Source organism: Podarcis vaucheri, assembly GCF_965113315.1.
Source record: "Podarcis vaucheri genome assembly, chromosome: 9".
NCBI lineage: Eukaryota > Metazoa > Chordata > Lepidosauria > Squamata > Lacertidae > Podarcis > Podarcis vaucheri.
Window position 1 is genome coordinate 30,656,289 of NC_138767.1, and position 20,114 is coordinate 30,676,402.

Consider the following 20,114-nt stretch of genomic DNA (forward strand, 5'->3'; position numbering starts at 1 on the left):
CTTAAAGAAAGATTGAAGGGTGGTTCATTATACCAAGACTTTGAAACAGAAAGAAGGGGTTCAGGGTCACAAATATTTCCAGAAAAAAAAATCATATCTAGGAAAGATAAAGTTCCTTTCAAGCTGTTTATTCAAATAAACGATAAAAGTCCACCAAACAGTGTGAACGTCTTCCAGCTCTGCATCTCCCCAAATAACTTTGAAATACTGACTGAGTTTTTCAGAAGGGCTTTGTGAAGAGCTTTCTAAACCGCCAGGGGTGATAGTCCTTGATCAGCCACCAATCAGGCAGCAAGAGCGTTACAAGAGGTTTCAGAAAAATAGATGGATTATTCCCTTTAAACCAGTTAAAAGGCATGGGGCAGAACTGGGTTGAATCACAGCTCTGACGATGGTGCCAATTTCTGAGATGTTCAGAAATTTGAACGTTCCTCCAAAAGGACTGGACCACAGGCCATGGCCAGAAGTAACTTTTATGCCCGATAAAAGAGCACATAAAACACAGAAAGCATCAAGTAAGGAAATGTTGGGGAAACGGAATCAAGTGCTATCTGAATGCAGCCAGAGATTCACTCAACATACATCAACGGGGAAACACATAAAACCATTAAAAGATATCCTTCCAAGAATCCTCTTCATAAAAAAACTTTAAAATGAGCATGTCAATGGAAAAGAAGCAAGTGTGCCAATGGGAGCTTTTCTCAGGATGCAAATAGCAGCTGTGGGGGCCCTTTGATGTGGATTAGGACTGTGGTGGTGGGGAAACATTAAGTTCTTCCTGTCTTGGTCCCAAACCAGCTTTTTTATTTTATTTTTAAAAACCAAACAAACCCAAGCAATTATGAATTGAACATTTGCCATCGTGTCTGTTTTGGCCCCTTCATAAAACAGATATGTGGTGGTTCTCTGAATAAAGTTGTCTGTCCTCCCAAATGTTTTGGGGGAGGATGTTGAAGCTGATGACTTCCCTAGTGATTGGACATTTCTTCTTACTAGAATGCTAAGAACATAAGAGCCTGCTGGATCAGGCCGGCAGCCCTTCTATAACCCAGCATCCTGTTCACACAGTAGCTAAACAGATCCTTGTGGGAAACTTGCAGGCAGAGCCTGAGCACAAGACCATTCTCTCCTCCTGAAGCTTCTAGGAACTGGTATTCAGAAGCATCCTTGCCTCCAACTCTGAAGGCAGAACATAGTCATCATCACCACCACCATCCATAGTTGCATTAGAGCCATATGCATTATTTCAATGCAAGAAGAGAACATATGTATCTCAATGGGTAAAATGCACTTTTTCCTAAGATAAAACTGGATATCTGGGAAGTGGAAGTCACATGTGATTCTCCTCTTATTCCATCTTTTGAATATCTAAAGTATTCCAGAGACTTCCAGGACTCTTTCAGCTTCTGTGGTTCAGTTGTTGAGCCTTTCCATATCAACAGTTCTCATTGCTAGTTCTTAAATTGACATCAGTACTACATTTCACCCCAGTTCCATTAGTCCATAATGCCATCCAGTTAAAAAAACTTCCAGATCTTCGTCTATATTGATGATACGGCATCTCAGCTTTGTTTCATCAGCAAATTTCATAAAAACAATATGTTTTGTTTGCACAGGCCATTGATGTAAAGCATGGAGCCATAAGAAATGCCAATACTTCATTTTCTCCAATACGAAAATTTCCATGTCAGCACTGATAACCTGTAGTAATGCAAATGATATAATAAAGGAAGCGGATTGTTTTCCAGGTGGAATATTTTGGCACGGAGCCATTCATGGCAATGAGAATGTGCCTCTTAATCTCAGGGTTGTTTGAGCCCCACGTTGGGCAAAAGATTCCTTCATTGCAAGGCGTTGGACTAGTTGACCCTCGTGGTCCTTTCCAACTCTACTATTCCATGATTCAAAGACATCTAGTCTATTTCTCTTGTGCCCAGAAAAAGAAGAAAATCTGGGGAGCTGTCTGATCCTAACAAATTGCAATTTTAGAAAGCTAGTTGTTCTTGTTGTTGTTTTGAAAGCTGTGTATCTAATTTTGTTATCCTTGATCATAAGAAGCAGCCATTATTGGACAATAACGAGCCAAAGTGTATTAATGACTCTACAAATAAAAAAAAAAAGGGAAGAGAGAATGTCAATATATGGCCAACTCTGCTGCTTCGAGTTCTGTGATTCTTTTAAATCTTTGGTTTCCCTAAAGTGTATTGAGAAGGCTCTGGCTGTTTCCCTCTGTGGCGGATGAGGATGATGAGCCTGGTAATGTTTGTGTGCCCCTGTCTAGGCCTTGGAGTTGTTTACAACCCCCTCCCCCACTTTAGAAAGGCCTTGAAAACAGCTGTCTCCTGGGCAATGAAATGCAGAGCATGACAGACTCAGAAAGACAAAGGAGCCTTTTACAGTTAAATGTGACAAAGGAAGTAAAAATGTTTTGTGGGAAAGCGGGATTGGAAGGAGATTTTGCATGCAGACAGGCACTGAAATTCACATCAATTTCAAAAACACATTTGCTAAATGCCCCCCCCCATCCTGTGCACAAAGCTAAAGAGGAAAACTGCACAGCAAACATTGAAGCTTTGCAATGTCACTGGAACCTGAGTGGAATTGCTAACTGATTTTCTCTCTCTTTCTCTGCATTCACACTGTATCACAAGTCTGAAGCCAGACCTTGTTTTCCTGAGGACAAAAAAGAGATCCCTTTGTTGCTGTTTTCCCCTTAGTGTCATCTCTTGCAGTTGCCATGGTAGCCAGCAAGTATCCTTTCAGCACAAGTTATTGGGTCTCCGGAAGGAAGTGCTCCATTGCTGGGCCGGGTCTGCTGTTTTTATAGAACCTGTTACATAATGCATTCTATTAAAGTTTCCTCTTGCTGTTTTATTGTGCGAAGGGGAAATTAAATTTGATGGCTCCTAAAAAGTTTGATAGAGGATGCCAGGTGATTATTATATATTATATACACAGTTCTTTGTGTCAGTTGCACACAGCAACAATATTTCTGTATGGTGTTCAAGATGGACAAATATACATTAGAGCCATTGGCAATATTTACCTGCGTGCCTATCAGAAGAGGAAATTGAATTATAAGCGGGGCAAGTTCAAACACTGTAAAAATGCACAGTGCTATATCCATCTGGAGAACCAGAGCAGCTTGCAACCCTAGCAATTTCAAAGAGAAGGTACATGTGTTCACAATGGTTTTCTGTTTTCCCAGGTCCAGGGAATTTTCTAACAGCACTCCATGGGAATATAAAGCACTTCTTACAGCTCAAGGACAAAAATAAATAAATGATCCTATAACCATGGCTTTCCCCAGCCCCACAGCAATCTCCATCTCTTTTGGTATTTTCTAGGCAGTTGTACATCTTCTTGCACAGTGCCAGCCATGCACCAGAGAAAGACGGAAAAAAGGATGAGAATCTGCTTTCAAGGTATGCTTATTTATTTGATTTATATCCCACCTTCCTTCCCAAGGAGCTCAAGATCCCATACATGGCTTTCAAATAAGCATATCAGTCTTTTACCTTCCTGAATTATGGTGAATAAATGGCATTTGCTTCTGCATAGTCAGGCAAGGAATAATCATCAGCTTGATTGATTAGTGTCATTGCTTATCGTAACACACACACACACACACACACACACACACGACTGGGAATAATCTAGCTACTTTATAGAGGAAATGAGACTTTGCAGAAGGCAAGTAAGCGAGCTGGATAGCTCCTCTGCATTGGTTCCACTCAAGCTTCTAAATAAAAAGAATGTAGCTCCACTGCAACTAAGGGCCTGTTCAGAACAAAGATACTTCTGATGGCATATGGTACAGTGGTTATGTGCCCAAGCATCTAGCCAGGTCACAATTCCTTTCCCATGAGTTCCACACCATCAGCTTACACAAAGCGGATTGACTGGGAGTGCCACAAAGGAGTTGAATACTGCAGTGTGCATGAGACAGTGGTGGTGAGTAGGTGGATTTGTGAAGGAATAACCTCTTCTGTGTATGCTTAATATAGCCACTCAATCTACATTCTCAGCATTTGGCAGTGCCGTAGCATGGGAGGGGGCCACAGGAGCGGTTGCCCCGGGCACAAAATTATTAGGGATGCAAAATTTCAGCACCCAGTGCTGCCTCAATACAGCTGTGCATTTCTGTCACTGAGCTCTGGAAGTGACCTCTTCAGACAATGGAACAACTTTTCTTTTCTCATCTCTGCAGCTGTGATCTCCTAGGTGACATGGGTGCTGTTAAGCATTGAGTACTCATGCATACTTCGTCCATTTTCCTCCCTTCTCCTTTTAAGTGGCCCCGGGCACTGGCAACCCACACTATGCCACTGAGCCTCTTGGGCTTGCCAATCAGAAGGTCAACAATTCAAACCCAGCGACGGGGTGAGCTCCCATTGTTCGGTCCCAGCTCCTGCCAACCTAGCAGTTCAAAAGCATGCCAGTGCAAGTAGATAAATAGGTACCGCCACAGCAGGAAGGTAAACAGCATTTCCGTGTGCTCTGGTTTCCGTCACAGTGTTTCATTGTGCTAGAAGCGGTTTAGTCATGCTAGCCACATGACCCGGAAAGCTGTCTGTGGACAAACGTCGGCTCAGTCTGCCTGAAAGCAAGATGTGCACCACAACCCCATAGTTGCCTTTGACTGGACTTAACCATCCAGGGGTCCTTTACCTTTGACCTTACCTAAAAGCCAAACGAAGCTACTGCTAAGTGATAGTGTCAGAATGTAATGTGTCAGGATGCAATCAGAATATGGCTGTTAGTGAGACTACAATCAACCTCATGATAGTGCTTGGTGGTAGTGTTGGGGTTGCCTGATATTTTGTGTGTGCTTTATTTGGGGTTTTTTTATTGTAGTTATTCTGCCTGTTGTTTGGTGGGGGCTTGTGAGCATCACCAGTTTTTTCTTTTGTGAAATGAGTGTTTTGTGGTGCTCATAACTGTTTCTTAGATTTCCCAATGCGCTTCCAGAGTCAAAAAGTTTGGGGACCCCTGCTCTAACTTATCCAGGGTGGAACTGTAGAGAGAGGGGATAAAATTGTGTTCATTAAATAGACCTTTTATTGTGGCAGAGATTCCATCCAAATTTGTTGTAGTTGGCCATCAGCCATGTACAATGAACAGTGCAAGTGGTTTCTTGTAGGAACCTGGGAGACTCTATATAGTCACAGAAGCTGTGCAACTGCATGGAGTTGTATGCAGAAGTAATTGAGATCACAGTTAATAGTTAATGCGGATGTAGTGCTTTACATATTTTTGCAAGAGAAAGATGTGAGCAAAATACAAAAGGAATGCAAGTAAAATCCAAATACGAACTGATCACCTTCTCATTTGAAAGCACTGATACCCTAAAATCCCATTTGCTTCTAAGGAGCAAAGGAAAGGAAAGCATGAAACTTCCAAACAGAGAGAGCTAGAATTATCCTTGACTTTGTCCTGTCAAATGTTAAGTCAAACAGGAATCAGGGAGGGTTTCTTTTCTTATTTTTGGCAAGCATCTCCCTTGCTTCCTATGGTGTGGAAATGGGCAATAAATAGCAGGGTATCTTATGGCATCATTCCAGGCCTCCCGGCTACCGGTGTTGGCAAGGAAATGGCTCTCCTTTTCTTCCTCCTTGTTTTTAGAGTGTTGCGTTTTCCTGAGGTGGAGGGAAGGTCTGTCATTATCAGGGAGAGAGTCAAACCACAGCGGCTGGCTTCTGCTGAACTCCTGTTGCCCTGCCAAACGGGAGGAAGCCATAACCATATTATTCACACCACTCGTGGTTTTTCTCTGAAAGTGAGACTTCCTTTAAATTACAGCACATGCACTCACATGCACACATGTGCACAAAATGCAAAATTGTGGTCTTCCTCATAAAAGCAGTTGTTTTTTTTTTTAAAAAGCGAGGCCAATGCTTTCAAAACATCTTCAAATCTTCCACATGACTAGAAATGCTGTCTTGCAATTCAGTTTGGAACAGTAACAGTATTGCTCTTGAAATGCATACTGAAAGCAGAAGTCCCCAAGGACAAGAGGCAAAAAACTTTCCTCTGTTTATCATCCCATAAAAGTGATCCTCCTGCAGCTGTATTCTGGGCTTTCTTCAACAACAGGCTTCCTCTTGCTTCCACAGAGCTGAAAATCTCTGTAAAATTAGCTTGCTTTCCTTCTCAATATTTGGTGCAAACCCTTTGGAGTCGCATCAAACCCACACTTCTTTGGCATAGACTTCTTCCCCTTCCATCCCCCAGTATATCTTGGATCTCAAAAACTAGAATTATGTTCATATGTCAGGTGTGGGTATCTGGTATTTTTGAGGGTGGAACAAAAAGCCATAGATTGTACATGTGGCTGAGGCCTTGATGTGAACATTTAGCAGAAACTGGTATGTGATATGATTTGAGCTCTGTGAAAACTCTACAAGACTTGTGGTAGTTTTCTGTTTCCCTATGCTTATTTCCTCAGGCAAATGAATGGTCCAGAGCACATTTTTGTATTATGTTAAAATCCTAATGCCATACACCCAGGGATTCTGCCTTCCTCCTCAGCAGCAAGCTGCAGGAATCATATGTGAGCAGGAGCTGTCTTTGCCATTCATGGTATTGTAGTGGAAGTCTCAGTTTGGACGCAGTTTGGCGTAGAGTCTACTAGTTTCTAACAGTCACTGTTGATTTTGGATCCCTGTACCACAAATGAATCAGCGCCTAAACGAGCTTTTCCATAGCATGGAGGCGACTTTTGCATATACAGTGGTACCTCAGGTTAAGTACTTAGTTCGTTCCAGAGGTCCGTTCTTAACCTGAAACTGTTCTTAACCTGAAGCACCACTTTAGCTAATGGGGCCTCCTGCTGCTGCCGCGCCGCCAGAGCACGATTTCTGTTCTTATCCTGAAACAAAGTTCTTAACCTGAAGCACTATTTCTGGGTTAGTGGATTCTGTAACCTGAAGCGTATGTAACCTGAAGCGTATGAAATCTGAGGTACCACTGTGGCCCACAAATTCTCAATGGGATTTACATCCGGGGAATTCCCTAGCCAATCAAGTACCTGTCTTTGCTGCTTTGTCATGAATTTCTTCACCACTTTTGAGGTGTGACAGGTGGCTAGGTCCTGCTGCAATATCACAGTACTGTCAGGATACCTCTTTTCCAGCTCTGGAATAATTCTCTTTCGTAGAACCTCAATATATTGTGGCGAGCGCATCATTCCTTCTATTGGCTGAAGGCTTCCGACACCATAATGATCAATTGACTTTTCGTGTTTGTTTTGAGTACAGGATTACAAGTAAGATAGAAAACATGCTTTGTTTCAATTAATTTGCATAAGGGTGTACCTCCTGCTTTTCCATCGGCACTAACCACACATCTTCACACACTTGTGATAATCTCACTTCTGTGGACCCACTAGTTAGAAGTGGATTTTCCTAGCTTGGGTACAAACTCCACCATGTACTTCCTGGCTTATGTTCTGGGTGGAGCTGATAGATTGACACCCTTTCACCCAATCACAGAATTGTAGAGTTGGAAGGGACCCCAAGCCCTGAAAGAGAAATTAGAACCAGCCCTGAAAAAAGAATGGATTCAAAACAGAAGAAGAAAGCACCAAACCTTACCTTTAAAATGCTTAGTCCATCACGACTGGGATAGCTCAGTTGGTACAGCATGAGACTCTCAGGGTTGTGAGTTTGACTCCCACATTGGGCCAAAGGATTCTTGCGTTGTGGGGGGTTGGACTAGATGATCCTTGAAGTTGCTTCTGACTCCATGACCATAAGGCCAGAGCTCACCCAGAAAATTGGGTTTTTATTGATAAAGCAAAAGGCAAACTGCAGAATGAGTTGCTGAATTTACCTCAGAGGAAAGGGAAGGGAGCTATGATACCACAATCAGCTTCAGTATTTTGGGGAGTGGGATGGGGGAGCATTAGAAGCTGACAAGGGAGGGATTCAGAATGTGTACACACTAACGTGCTTGCAGTGAAAAAAATGCTATTTTCCTCAGTCCAGGGTTCTCTTCTCTCATTCTCAACATGAGAGGAGGAAGAGAGCATTCTGGGCAGAGTAGAGACCAGCAGGAACCCTCTTAACAATTTGAAGGAAGTGGAACTGCACACCTATAGAGGAAAATAAAAACCGGGGTGGTGCTTGAAGGGAGATTTCTAAGTGAACAAAAGGGGAAGGCAATTATTTGTGATTTTATAAATAGAAAGACATCTGACTCTGGATTTTCAGTGTTAATTGGAAGGTCTTGAAAAAACTGAAGGCTGCCACTAAGTGAAAGGGGTTGTCCTGATACATTGGGATACAGAGGACTTAACTTTTCCCCACATCCAACAGCACCTTAGCTGAAGGCCAGGATACTTACCTTTCACTATCAATAGAGGGTGGTGACTGGTCCTGCAAACAGACCTTGTTCTGGCTTGCCAACTCCTGACAGTTAGTTGTTACAGACAAGATGTATACCTGAGAGACAAGTCGAAGGTATGTGAGCGAAACCAAGGGGAACTGGTGCTCTCAGGTGACCCAGGATTGCTTGCTACTTTGACATTGGACAACTTATGGACAGTCCAGCTGCTCACCATATGAACGGATAAAAACATTGAGGATACCAAGAGGCTTATTGTGGCCATGATGTCACTATGCATATATAGTATCATTATTTCAATTATTTAAGTTAATTATTGTAGAATTGGAAAACAGATTACCTAGCTGCTCCAGACCCTTACTATCCTAAACCACAATATCTGTTTTCAGTTCAGGCATGATAAATTTGTTCAAAACAATGCACTATTAATGTTCCCATGTTTGAAAGCATACTTACTGGGGCTTTATTCTTCCTCTCAAATCCTTCCTCTCCCTTGTTAAGCACATATTTCTAAAACTGAAGGTAGACTGAGGTCTGTTTGTGCAAAATTCTGCCTTAATAAAAAGAACATCATCATAAACTTTTGATGTACTAGCCAAAGACCATGACCTCATCAAAGAATATCAACATCTACATGAACTACATGTATATCTTGATGGGTTTTGGTATGTTTTACTGTTAATTTTAATTGTTTTTTTACGTTTTAAATTGTTAACTGTTTCTTATTGACAATTTTCGTATTTATTGTAAACTGCTTATAAGTTTTACTGCTATGAAACGGTATGAAACGGTACATGAATTTTGGTAAAAGAAGCAAACAAATATACAAAGCAAGTTTAAAATGAGTTATTCACACAGCTCCTGAAAAAGAACAGCCCAGAAGAATGATGACTAAGTGGTGGCAACCCTAATGTCAGGATAAAAGGGAACAGAGTAGAGACATACACCAGATCATAAAAGAATGCAGTTTTGCTTTGACATGGTGACAAAGAGAGACATGAACTGCCCCCTATATTTAAATTTAAATATGGTAAGGAAGTGAACCCTATTAAAAAAGATTAGTCAAACATCAAGGCTTCCTTCCTCCCTCCAACTCTGTTGCCCTGATCCCACAACAGAGATTGAAGAATGAAAGTAGCTTTCTGTGCACTTTGTCTACACCGATGTACAGATCTCTGTCTTCATTGCAATACTCATCTACTGAATTGACTGGATGAATGTTTGGATAACAGTGTTAACCATGTCTAGAACTATCCACATGGCTGATGAGGTTGAAGCTATTTCTCCATTTGACTCCTGCCTGTAGCCTAGACTCTTACTTGAGGTCAGTGGTTGCAGCTATGTAATTCAAAAACACCCTTTGACTTGGGACTTAATGGTCTTATGGGATACCCCCATCTTTAGATTGTACCTCGATGTGTTAAGTCTGCTTTGCTGCGTTGGGGGCCTTCCTGCTCATTGTATTGGACATCGATCCCAAAGTCCCGGCCTGATGGTACCACCATTTGTGTCACTAACTTGCAGACTTGCCAGGAGCCATTGCTTTTAGACAGTATATGTCTTTGTTTTTCTGTTAAACCAAATACTTGTTTGCTACAAACCTTTGCAATGTTGCCTCTGCTACAGTTATCTCTTCACCAACCTTGTGGAAAGCTTCTGCAGCTTTAGTTCTGAATTTAATAGGCCTACATATTGTTCAGAAAGTCACTGACAGACTCTCCAAGTGTCCCTATTTTCCAGGGATGTCCCTGATTTAGAGAAGCCATCTTGGTTTCTGATTTGATCCCAGAATGTCCCACTTTTCCTTAGGACCATCCCTGTTTTCATTAGAGAAATGTAGGAGGAGGGCAATCTGAAGGCAATCCTGTATAGGGAAGGTTTTCTTAAATGTTTAATTACGTTTTTATATACAGTGGTACCTCGGGTTACATATGCTTCAGGTTACAGACTCCGCTAACCCAGAAATATTACCTCGGCTTAAGAACTTTGCTTCAGGATGAGAACAGAAATCGCACGGTGGTGGTGCAGCGGCAGCAGCGGGAGGCCCCATTAGTTAAAGTGGTGCTTCAGGTTAAGAACAGTTTCAGGTTAAGAATGGACCTCCAGAATGAATTAAGTTCTTAACCCGAGGTACTACTGTACAGTATGTTGGAAGATGCCCAGAGCGGCTGGGGCAACCCAGTAAGATGGGTGGGATATTATGTAAAATTATCATTATGGAATGGGATGTCCCTATTTTCATCAGAGAAATGTTGGAAGGTATGCACTAATGAGTGCTGACTTGCACCCTCAGTTCTTTCTACCTAAAGCAAAGTACACTCTCTGCTTTTAAGGCTGAGGGTATAAAAGTGCCTTCAGCTTGCTAGGATGGTTTGTTTTAATTAGTGTCTTTCATTAAACTAATACTTTTTGTTCTTCAAATCCCTCTAATTTCATGTACACATCTTCTCTCATAACAGAGTTTGCTGCTGTAAGATTATATCGGTGAATTAAAACTGCTATCTCTTGGCACTTACCAACAATGAGCCCCATTATATTCTAGGTATACATTTCACATAAAGTGCCCTGCTCTTTAGACTGTGTTAAGGACAAGGTTTAATAGTCTCAGGTACTTAATTATCATCCTAATCCCTTGTATAATAGCCTTTCTGAGTGTGTAAATTGCTTGTTATAACAAAGTATGCACTGTACATACTGAAATATTTCTATCAAAGGCCTATTTATGACAGTAGGTTGCTTGATTTATAATCAGATTGTCTCAAATGCCTTGAAAGGTGGAAAATCCTTATTTAATTTTTGAGAGGCTCATAATGGACTAAGGTATGGCATTTCCTGAGCTGTAAAGCACATTTAATGCAAGTCCACTGGGTGTACATAATCAGTCCTATTATACAAGAGACCTTCGCTGAATGTATGTTATCTAGATCATGGGTGCTGAAGCAGATGCACTCTTGCTAAATCATGTTTCTCAACAGACATGGCTGTGTGTAAATATTAGGTAGCCTTGGATACCATTATATCTGATCTTTCTGAGAACTATGACAATCCGCTGGTAGTAATTACCTGGCCTTTTTCAAGAGGACATAGGGAAGAAAATACAATGGAAGTATGATCACACAGAAATCCAGGGCCATCTTTAAATGCAAATTGTGACCCTCAGTCACCTAGACCTGCTCACTATGTGGTATCTGTGAAATGGTGCAATAGTGCTTGTGAAAATTTATGTCAGCACCCATGAAAAGTTTGCACTCCTACTAAGTACTATTTTGCTAGAAAAAGAGGTGCCAGAACTCACCATGAATGACTCCCTTGTTTTCTTAAAATGGAAGTGGTGCCTACCTGAGAGGTGTTGGAACTGAGTTCCAATGAGTTCCACTGGGAAAAAAATCCCTGTCTTTGAAAGAAGTAGGAAGGGAATTTCTCCTTCCCATATGTGTAATCATCATCATCATCATCATCAACAACAACAACTTAGGTTCATAATATACAGCTAATATGATAACACAGCAGTCCCTGCCTGGCCCATTAGGAAGTCTGTTGGGGCCTAATCCTGAATTAAGCCTAAAATGCTTTCAGATTTTAACTTTATTTAAGCGGTGCAAGCATACTTATGTACAGGTGTTTCTCATGATGGATTGGCTATGGCTTTGGGTTGATCTATTTCTGCTTGAGGGAATACACGAGCTGGTGGAACCAGATGGCAACCAAATGTGATAGCTGGCTGGTGCAATCATATTGTTGCCATCTGTCCGGAAGGACCCAGTTTCAACATACTTTAGGCCCTGTAGCAGGAACACATCAACGGAAAATCTTGAGCTACAGTCAAGAGCTACTTGAACCCCCACCCCCCACAACAAAATTGGCACGGGGTCTTCCTGCTTAATTCCTGTTTTGCAGAAAATCCCTGTGTTACAAGGCACAAATGACCTCATGTCCCCTCCTCCCACTTCCTGCAATTGAAGTGACAGCAGCGGAAGGTGGAGACATGTCTTATGTATCATGGTACATGGCGAAGGATTTGCACTGTGATTGTTTGAAGCCCTGCCATCTGCCTTTAATTTTGCAAGGCCTGCCAATCTCATTAGATTTCATGCTCTGAATGTTTGCACTTGCACAAAAGCTGTCCAAACAAAGCTAAATCTTTGTCACCAGTATCTATTCGTGGCATTGACTGAGAACATATGAAACAGATCTTGAGTGAAACTAGGCTTGAGTGAAGTACAAGAATCAACCACTGCAAAATAATAACAATAACATTTTGGCTAAACTAGGGATAATGGTGCATGTTAGGGTGTTAGACAAAAACCAGAGTTTGCATGTATTTGCATATTAACATGTATTTGTTTGGGTTAGTGCTTAAGAGTATCAGACAAGGACTAGGTTCACAAAACATAAACTTCACTATAGAACTTATTAAGTGTCCACAGGCCAGTTACTATTTAGTAGGCTAACCTATCTCACAGTGTTATTGCAAGGATAAAATGGTGTTTACACGAGAGAGAGAACCATATACACCACCTTGAATTATTTGGGAAAAGAGAAGAGTGCCACAAATAAATACTTTAATTGTGTGTATGGCTTTCCTCTTAGAAATTTTAGAGGGGGCCTCATTCAGGAGTTTCATATTAGTCTTTCAGAAAACTAGAAAAGTTGTTACAAGGGTGTGAGGGTTCTGTGAGGGGAATAAGGGTCTTAGCATACTTAAGAAACTGCTCTCAGGATTCTTTGGGGGAAGCCATGGCTATTTAAAGTGGTATCATAGTGCTTTGAATGTGTGTGGTGTGAAAGTAGTCTATGTTCAGAATGCGAAATACACCATGAAACCTAATGTGAAACAAAACTTCCAGGATGCACTTGGCTGTTCTGTGCACCCCCAATGCTGTTGTTTCCCTACCTGTCCATATATTTTAAACACATTTTTATTTCTGCTTCAGTAATATGGATTCACTCCTAGCTCTTCAAGAGCAGCCTCAGGTTTCTTCACCTTCTCGCCATGCTGTTGTTTGCATTCCCTTCAACTTGCAGTGACTCACTTTGAACCGTCTAGTTCACCCAGAAAGATAATTGCCTATTTCCACTTTAGTGCCCCAGTCCTCCTCCCCCTTTCTCTTGATTTAAAATGACCTGTCAGTTACTGTTTATCTGATGTTCCAAACATCCTGGCCCACTTTCTTTCCTCTGTGCTTCATTCGATTTTCTTTCTGGGTTCTGCAAGATGTTTCAGTTGTCATTTTTTTCCTGTTTCTCCTGTCATGAGCATTTTGATGTCAGCTCCAGCAAGCTGTCTGCTTGATTTCGTTTATAGGTGTTTTGGTGCTGAATTAGTACTTTCTAGAAAGTCCAGTGTAGTATGCCATCATTAAGTGACAACATATGAGGTGCCAGCTCTTTGGCAGACTGTAAATGACCGGCTGGAAGATTTAGATGAATGAGGTGAAGTCAAGGAAAACTTAACATTTTAGTTACTCATTAAGTGATAGGTGAAGAAAATGCAAGTACTATTTTTAAGGCCTGGGTAGCGTAAACCAAAATGCTGGGTCGTTTTGTGTGTGCTTCAACTAGTGTTTTAGATATTTGTTGCAACATCTAACAAGTAAAATGTAAAATGAGAGCCAGTGTTGTGGTGTAATGGTTAGACCAGGACCTGGGAGGTCAGCCTTCAGCTATGAAGTTTTCACTTCAGTCAATTGCTATCTCTCAGTATAGCCTACCTTTCACGGTTGTTGTGAGGAAGAAATGGGTAGAAGAAACATGTTTATGCCACCTTTAGATCCTGTGGCACAAGGGAAACTTGGTATTCTAATTTCCATCTGTACACATATATCTTAAACGGATTTCCATCCGTCAAGATATATGTGTAATTTGCTGATACACAGTAAAGTTGGGTATAATAAGGTCATATCAGCTGGGCATTTGACACTGTGAGCGAGGGCTGAGACTTGCAGCCAGTAAAAGGTGTGGTGGGATTTCTTGGGCTGTTGGTGGTGAAAGGCTTGGGAGCACCATCACAATCATAAACCTACAGCACAGTCAAAATTATACACTTTTCAGCAGTCTACATCAGTGTGGTGCCCACCAGAAGTTTTGGAGTACAATTCCCATCAACTTGCATAGAAAGATGCAAGGGAAGACGTATGGATATACATGGTAGATCCAAAAATATGTGGAAGGGAATATATAGCACACACACAGAGGGGTAGCAAAAAATGTCCCTGAATACCATTTCTGAGAACAATACATTTTACCTGTTGGATGCCATATCAATAGTTTATTTCATGGTTAGTGAAAATTACTCTTAAAAAAAAACCCCACACAAACTTTTTATCCCACCCTTCCAGTGAGTTCAGTTTTCCCTATGTTAAAGATAGCTAGGTGGACCGAAAGAGACAACATTAAATAATAACATCTAGATAGAACATAGAAATGTATACAGTGGTACCTCGGTGTATGAACAGTCCTGTTTACGAACTATTCGGTTTACGAACTCCGCAGAACTGAAAGTAGTGTTCTGGTTTGCGAACTTTACCTCCATTTACGAATGGAAGCCAAATGGTGGAAGGGCACCGGTGGCGGGAGGCCTCATTAGGGAAAACATGCCTCGGTTTAAGAACGGTTTTGATTTAAGAACGGACTTCCGGAACGGATTAAGTTCATAAAACGAGGTACCACTGTATGTATATTTGTACATGTCCATTTATTTGTGTCGCTTTCTGTGTGTCCAGCTATGCTTAAAATAATATGGGGGATGCTGAGATATAGCTGGGATAAAACCAACTTAGCCTGGAATAAAAGGCAGAGCAACATTCCAAAGTCCAGAGAATGGTGGAAAGCAGCAGAAAAGTGTACAAATGTGTTGTGGTTGCCTGCATACCTACATATTGCATACCTGCAATGCACAAGCTTTCAAAGCTACGGCATAGGGATCCATGTCAAGGTTACACAAATGGTTCTACTTACATTCCCCCATTAGGATGTTTGCAATTGTCTTTCATTTGGCAGGCCTGTGTGCACCTGGCTTAATAATAAGACAGTGCTAGGCAAAAGTCTATATAACAGTGTGCACTTAGGGCTGAGATATAGTAAGTGGCTTGCTTCAAAATCAAGCTGTCTTCTGGCAGGAAAAGATTAGGGAGGGTGGAAAGAACAAAAGTTTTAGGGAGCACAAGAAAGGCAAGCCTCTGCCTGCTAATTTTCTCCTACAGCATATTTGAAGGTGGTTTAATAGTTTAACCCCCAAATGATAGATGGTCTTTAATGCTGCCCTGAGTTAGTATTTATAGCCTTGTCCTTTCAACAGCACCACCAGGAATTTAATAAATGATTTGCGCAGATTTCTCAGGTTTCTTTAGTTTCCCATTGAAATCAAGCCAGGTTGCCCAAGCCACAACATTTAGATATGGATCCAAAGATCCCTATAAGACTATGACTTTATAAAAAAATAAATCTGAGGTTTTGGTCTGAACTTTTTTTAAAAAATCTGCACACAGTTTAGAAGCAGATGTAAATGTCCCCAAGTTCATTTATAATCCTTGTTTTTTAGCTCAACGTATTTCTAAACTAAACAGAAGGGGCGGGCGGGAAATGCCCTGTTCATCTGTCAGTTTCCACTAGGCCTTTGCGAGAGTCTATCATTCTGTCACTTGGCATTAATATTGTATCATCATGTCTCACCAATAAAATTTAAGGAATATCAGCTGACAACAAAGCTTTACGAGTAATTAGAAAAGAAGCAAAAATTCATTTCGGCTTGAAAACAAGAACGCAGCAGCAGCTGCATGAATGCCACAGGGTAGGGAGTTTCAACAAGATGGAGCCAAGCGAGGGGACTGGATGGCTCGAGGGGGTTGATAATGTGATACAGATCCCTTTTGCCTGCAGGCCACAGATTGAAATGCATCTCATATTTGTAATGGCTGGAAGCCATGATCATCTGGATTTAACAACCTTTGTGGTCTCAGTCCAATTCTTAGTGTACAAGTCTATACTTCATTGGGGAAAAAAAAAGCTGTCACAAGCAACTGACAGCAAGATATGGATAGTGAATAAAACAGAGCTTTCGTTTTCAAGCAGGCGAACCAAAGTGTTCGGCCAAACCATGACCCTTGTTCTGATACCAAAGCAGATTGCCATCTCACTTGAAATCCAGGCTTACAGGCTCAGTTTAGAAGTGATGTTCAAAATAGGCAAAACCAGCACTTTTCTTCTAGAGTACCCCTAGGGAAAAAAAAGCACTGGGCAAGAAGTAAACATGTGTAAAGCAGTCCATGCAGCCGCCATCTCATTTAGATACAGTATATGCAATGCATTGCTTGGCTAATATACACAGTATTAACCAGGAATGAGAGTGCATGTGTGACAGATATCTCTGCTCGCTAACATTAGCAGTAAGCACACATTAAGCAAGAGAGTGGTCGTGTGAACTTCTCAAAAGAATAGATGCTTTGCTGTGACCAGTGTCACATTTAAACCTAGCTTGTCCCACCTTTCCTTTTCCCCTCCCCCCCTTTTTTAAAAAGTCTAGAGGCTAGCTTTTCACCAAGCTTCATCGTGGGTGAATGTATTAAAATCCACTGATTTCTTCAGGTCATGGTATATATATAAATGGATCGTTGGCAAAGCTCACAGCCTGCCTGTCAGCCATGGTTGCTGGGCACGTTTTTTTCTTTTTCGTGTGGTTCGTGCAAGAGCTTCCGTGGTTCGATGGCAGTGCTTAATGGATGGACCCAAAGTGTGGAAGAGTGGCTAACAATTTCTCTCCAGACAGTTCTGAACACTCACAAGTGTACATACTTGGTTGTCTTCTAAACATCTGCTGCAAAATCGACATTTACATCGACAGCCAGATGTTGAGCTTTGTAATCACAAGCAGTAAGATGAGGCTACACGGTCTGTATCCAACGCACTTTGTTAATTGAGCATGACTTATATGTTCATCAATTACTCATCTATTCAAGGTCTCCCCCCCTTCTTTATTTTGTTGCTCTGGGCTTGTTTTCCACATTCCTGAGCTCTGTCTCTCTGGGAACCATCATCCCTCCACCTGCTGGAGCTATGCAACTACAGTATATGGTGTAGTACTTAAGATCGGGTTTTAGAGAGAAAGTAATTCCAAAGCTGCTTGACTCCTCACTGCCAACTCCAAATGTTTTTTCCATCCTGAAATATTATTTTTCAGTTTTCACGGCAAGGAAATTGAATATGATTAGCTTTGCAGTACAGATTAGCTGAAAAATTCCAATGTTGCAGTGCGGATGGAATTGGATAGTAGCATTAGGGGGCAACTCATGAAAATAAATTTACTCCTATGTCTTTGCTATATTTTAAGAAAAACTTATGGGAGGTGATCAATGATTGGCTTTTAATTGTAGGTTTAAACTAGAACATGAAAATTTCTTTACCCACTGTATATGATCCTCTTTCAGCTAAAACAGAAAATAATTAAAATACCATTATTTCTGTCCAGTGCTTAAAGTCAGAAAGATTTCTTCATTTCCCCCTTAATTACATGCCTATTATGTTCTCATTTATTTATTTTGACCTCCACAGAATTTATTTATTTTTGACATCTACATGCCACCGAATTACAAAAGTTTTCTGAGTGGCCTAACCACTTAGAAAACTAAATAAATCAGTTCAGTTTAGTTCAAAAATTAAAACCACGAAAACAACACAGCATAAAAACAGTACAGAAGGATAAAAACATCACAAAATACCGCAAACAAAAACCTTAAGTCTAAAAACTAAAATATATGGATAGAAAGTTTCTAAGCATAGTTATCTGGAAAAAAGTGAAGCTGCAACTTTGAAACTGTTGAGCTTTACTGATATTGTGTTACCAATTACTATTATGAAACTTTCTTTTATTTGAAAATGGAAAGGTTCTGTGGAAAAATATAACAATACAGGTTTTTCTGCTCCACATTGTTGATGATTGAGCCTGCCTGGTACCAGGGATCAGGGTTCTTGGGTACTTCCTGAGGGCTCTGGGGCTCAGAAGGGCCCATGACTGGGCAGCCTGATTTTGCCAACCCATACTGCTGCCACCAGTCACTCCCTTCATCTCTATCCCAGACATGATGGGTGATAGAGACTTGGGTTTGTTTCAAGTGGTTTGAGGTTTGGTTTCAAGTCCTAGAGATGAACCACTGTTTGTAAGCAACCATCTTGTCTTATTCACCCTGTTCCTGTTCATGGCGGTGTTTGTCTTGCCAAACGCAAGGTGGTTCTTTTAATGAGATTCAGAAGCAATACAAACACAAGTGAGTGAGAAGATTAAAGATTTTATTCTTAAACGGCAAGCATTATATACATTACCAAGCAAGCACTTCGATCTGCCAATAGGAAGCCCTCAAGAAGTGGTGAAGTGACCCCTAGGTAGTCACAGGTTGCATGAGCTTCTGGCCATGAGTTTGTACACGAGCTTCTGAGCTATGCCCCTAAACCACCTGATTTATAGACTGAACATAGGCAGCTGGGCAAGGCATACAGGCTAGCTATCAATCCCAATGCTTCTGCATCAAAGAAGGAAGATACCCAGCACTATTACTTTCTTCCACCATATTATACATTAAAGGCTGCTCTCAGCCATCAAAGAACTTTAAGAAGAGATAGAGAAGGGAAGTAAACAGAAGCAGGAAGAGATGACCATGTCAGATGACTTATCTCCTTGAAGTACAAATGTCTTCCAGAAAGATTGCCCCTACAGTGTTGAAACATTGGCCTGAAATGGATTCTGATGACCTATGGATCCATTCACACTGGTCATACCTTCATAATGCAGGGCCCATGAAGAATTAGTACATGGCACTTTAAAAGCTACCAGATTAATTGTGACACCAGCGTTCATAGTCTGAAGCCCTCTTAGCCCTCTTAAAAGCATTTAAAAAAAAACGTTTTCTCATATAATACAAATAGGGACATCAATGGGCCTAGCGTGATATAGGGTCTCATTTGCATGAAGAAGGTTCAGCTATAACTGCAAGAGAGCAACTGTTTTTTTGCAAAAGCCAGGATGATGCGAAAGTGTTATTATGTTGTGACAGTGGTGGGGAGTGATATGAAGAAATAATTCCTGGCAAAAATGAATTGCATCAATAATCCAGAGCAGTTTGACCTTAAAACTCACATTTTTAAGGAGTGGAGATGGGTGCCTCGTTCCTCACAAGCGGTGCTAAAAGTGTTTTATTTGCTTAGTATTTTCAAGAAGAGTTATGTGTGCTTACAGTTCCCTTGCTAATGGAAGAAGCTTCAGTTCCTGTATGCCGTTTTTACACAGTTGTGCTAGATTTATTGTCGAGTTCAGCTTGCAATTGGCACGCAGAGCATATCTGGTTGTACTCATATCCAGATGGAAACTTCTTGCCCAGCCTCCAATGGTTTGTTCACCTCTCCCCCTCCCCCCTTGCTTCCTCTCCCTTTATTGTTTTCTAAGACATGAACAATATGTCTGAAAGAGGCTTGAAAACACAGATTCCTTCCACCAGCTGACTTCTGGCTTCAAACTAGGGGAGATTCTTGAGGCTCTGCAGAAAGCTACAGCCGCTGAACATTTGCACTCTTCTCCCAGAGAAAGAGACAAACCCTTCTAATGGTATAAAGCATCCATCCACACACAATCTAATTTATTGTCTTGTTATGGAATAAATGGTTCCCTCATGGGAAGAAACAGAAAGGCTCCAGGAATGGCCTTCCTTGCAGTTTCTACCTCTGCAGCATAGATCTCCTCATTCCTGCATCAATGACTTACATGGCAAATAACTTTATAGCTA

The 20,114-nt window shown here is 41.2% G+C and overlaps 1 long non-coding RNA gene across 1 annotated transcript in view; it reads left to right on the forward strand.

Moving 5' to 3' along the window:
- The window catches only part of LOC309540341, a 157,148-nt gene that overhangs the window by 47,733 nt on the left and 89,301 nt on the right, over positions 1 to 20,114 (forward strand). The window contains exon 2 of the long non-coding RNA XR_014223193.1: positions 3,348 to 3,425. This is a non-coding gene — a long non-coding RNA (uncharacterized lncRNA). The remainder of the gene's footprint in view (positions 1 to 3,347; positions 3,426 to 20,114) is intronic.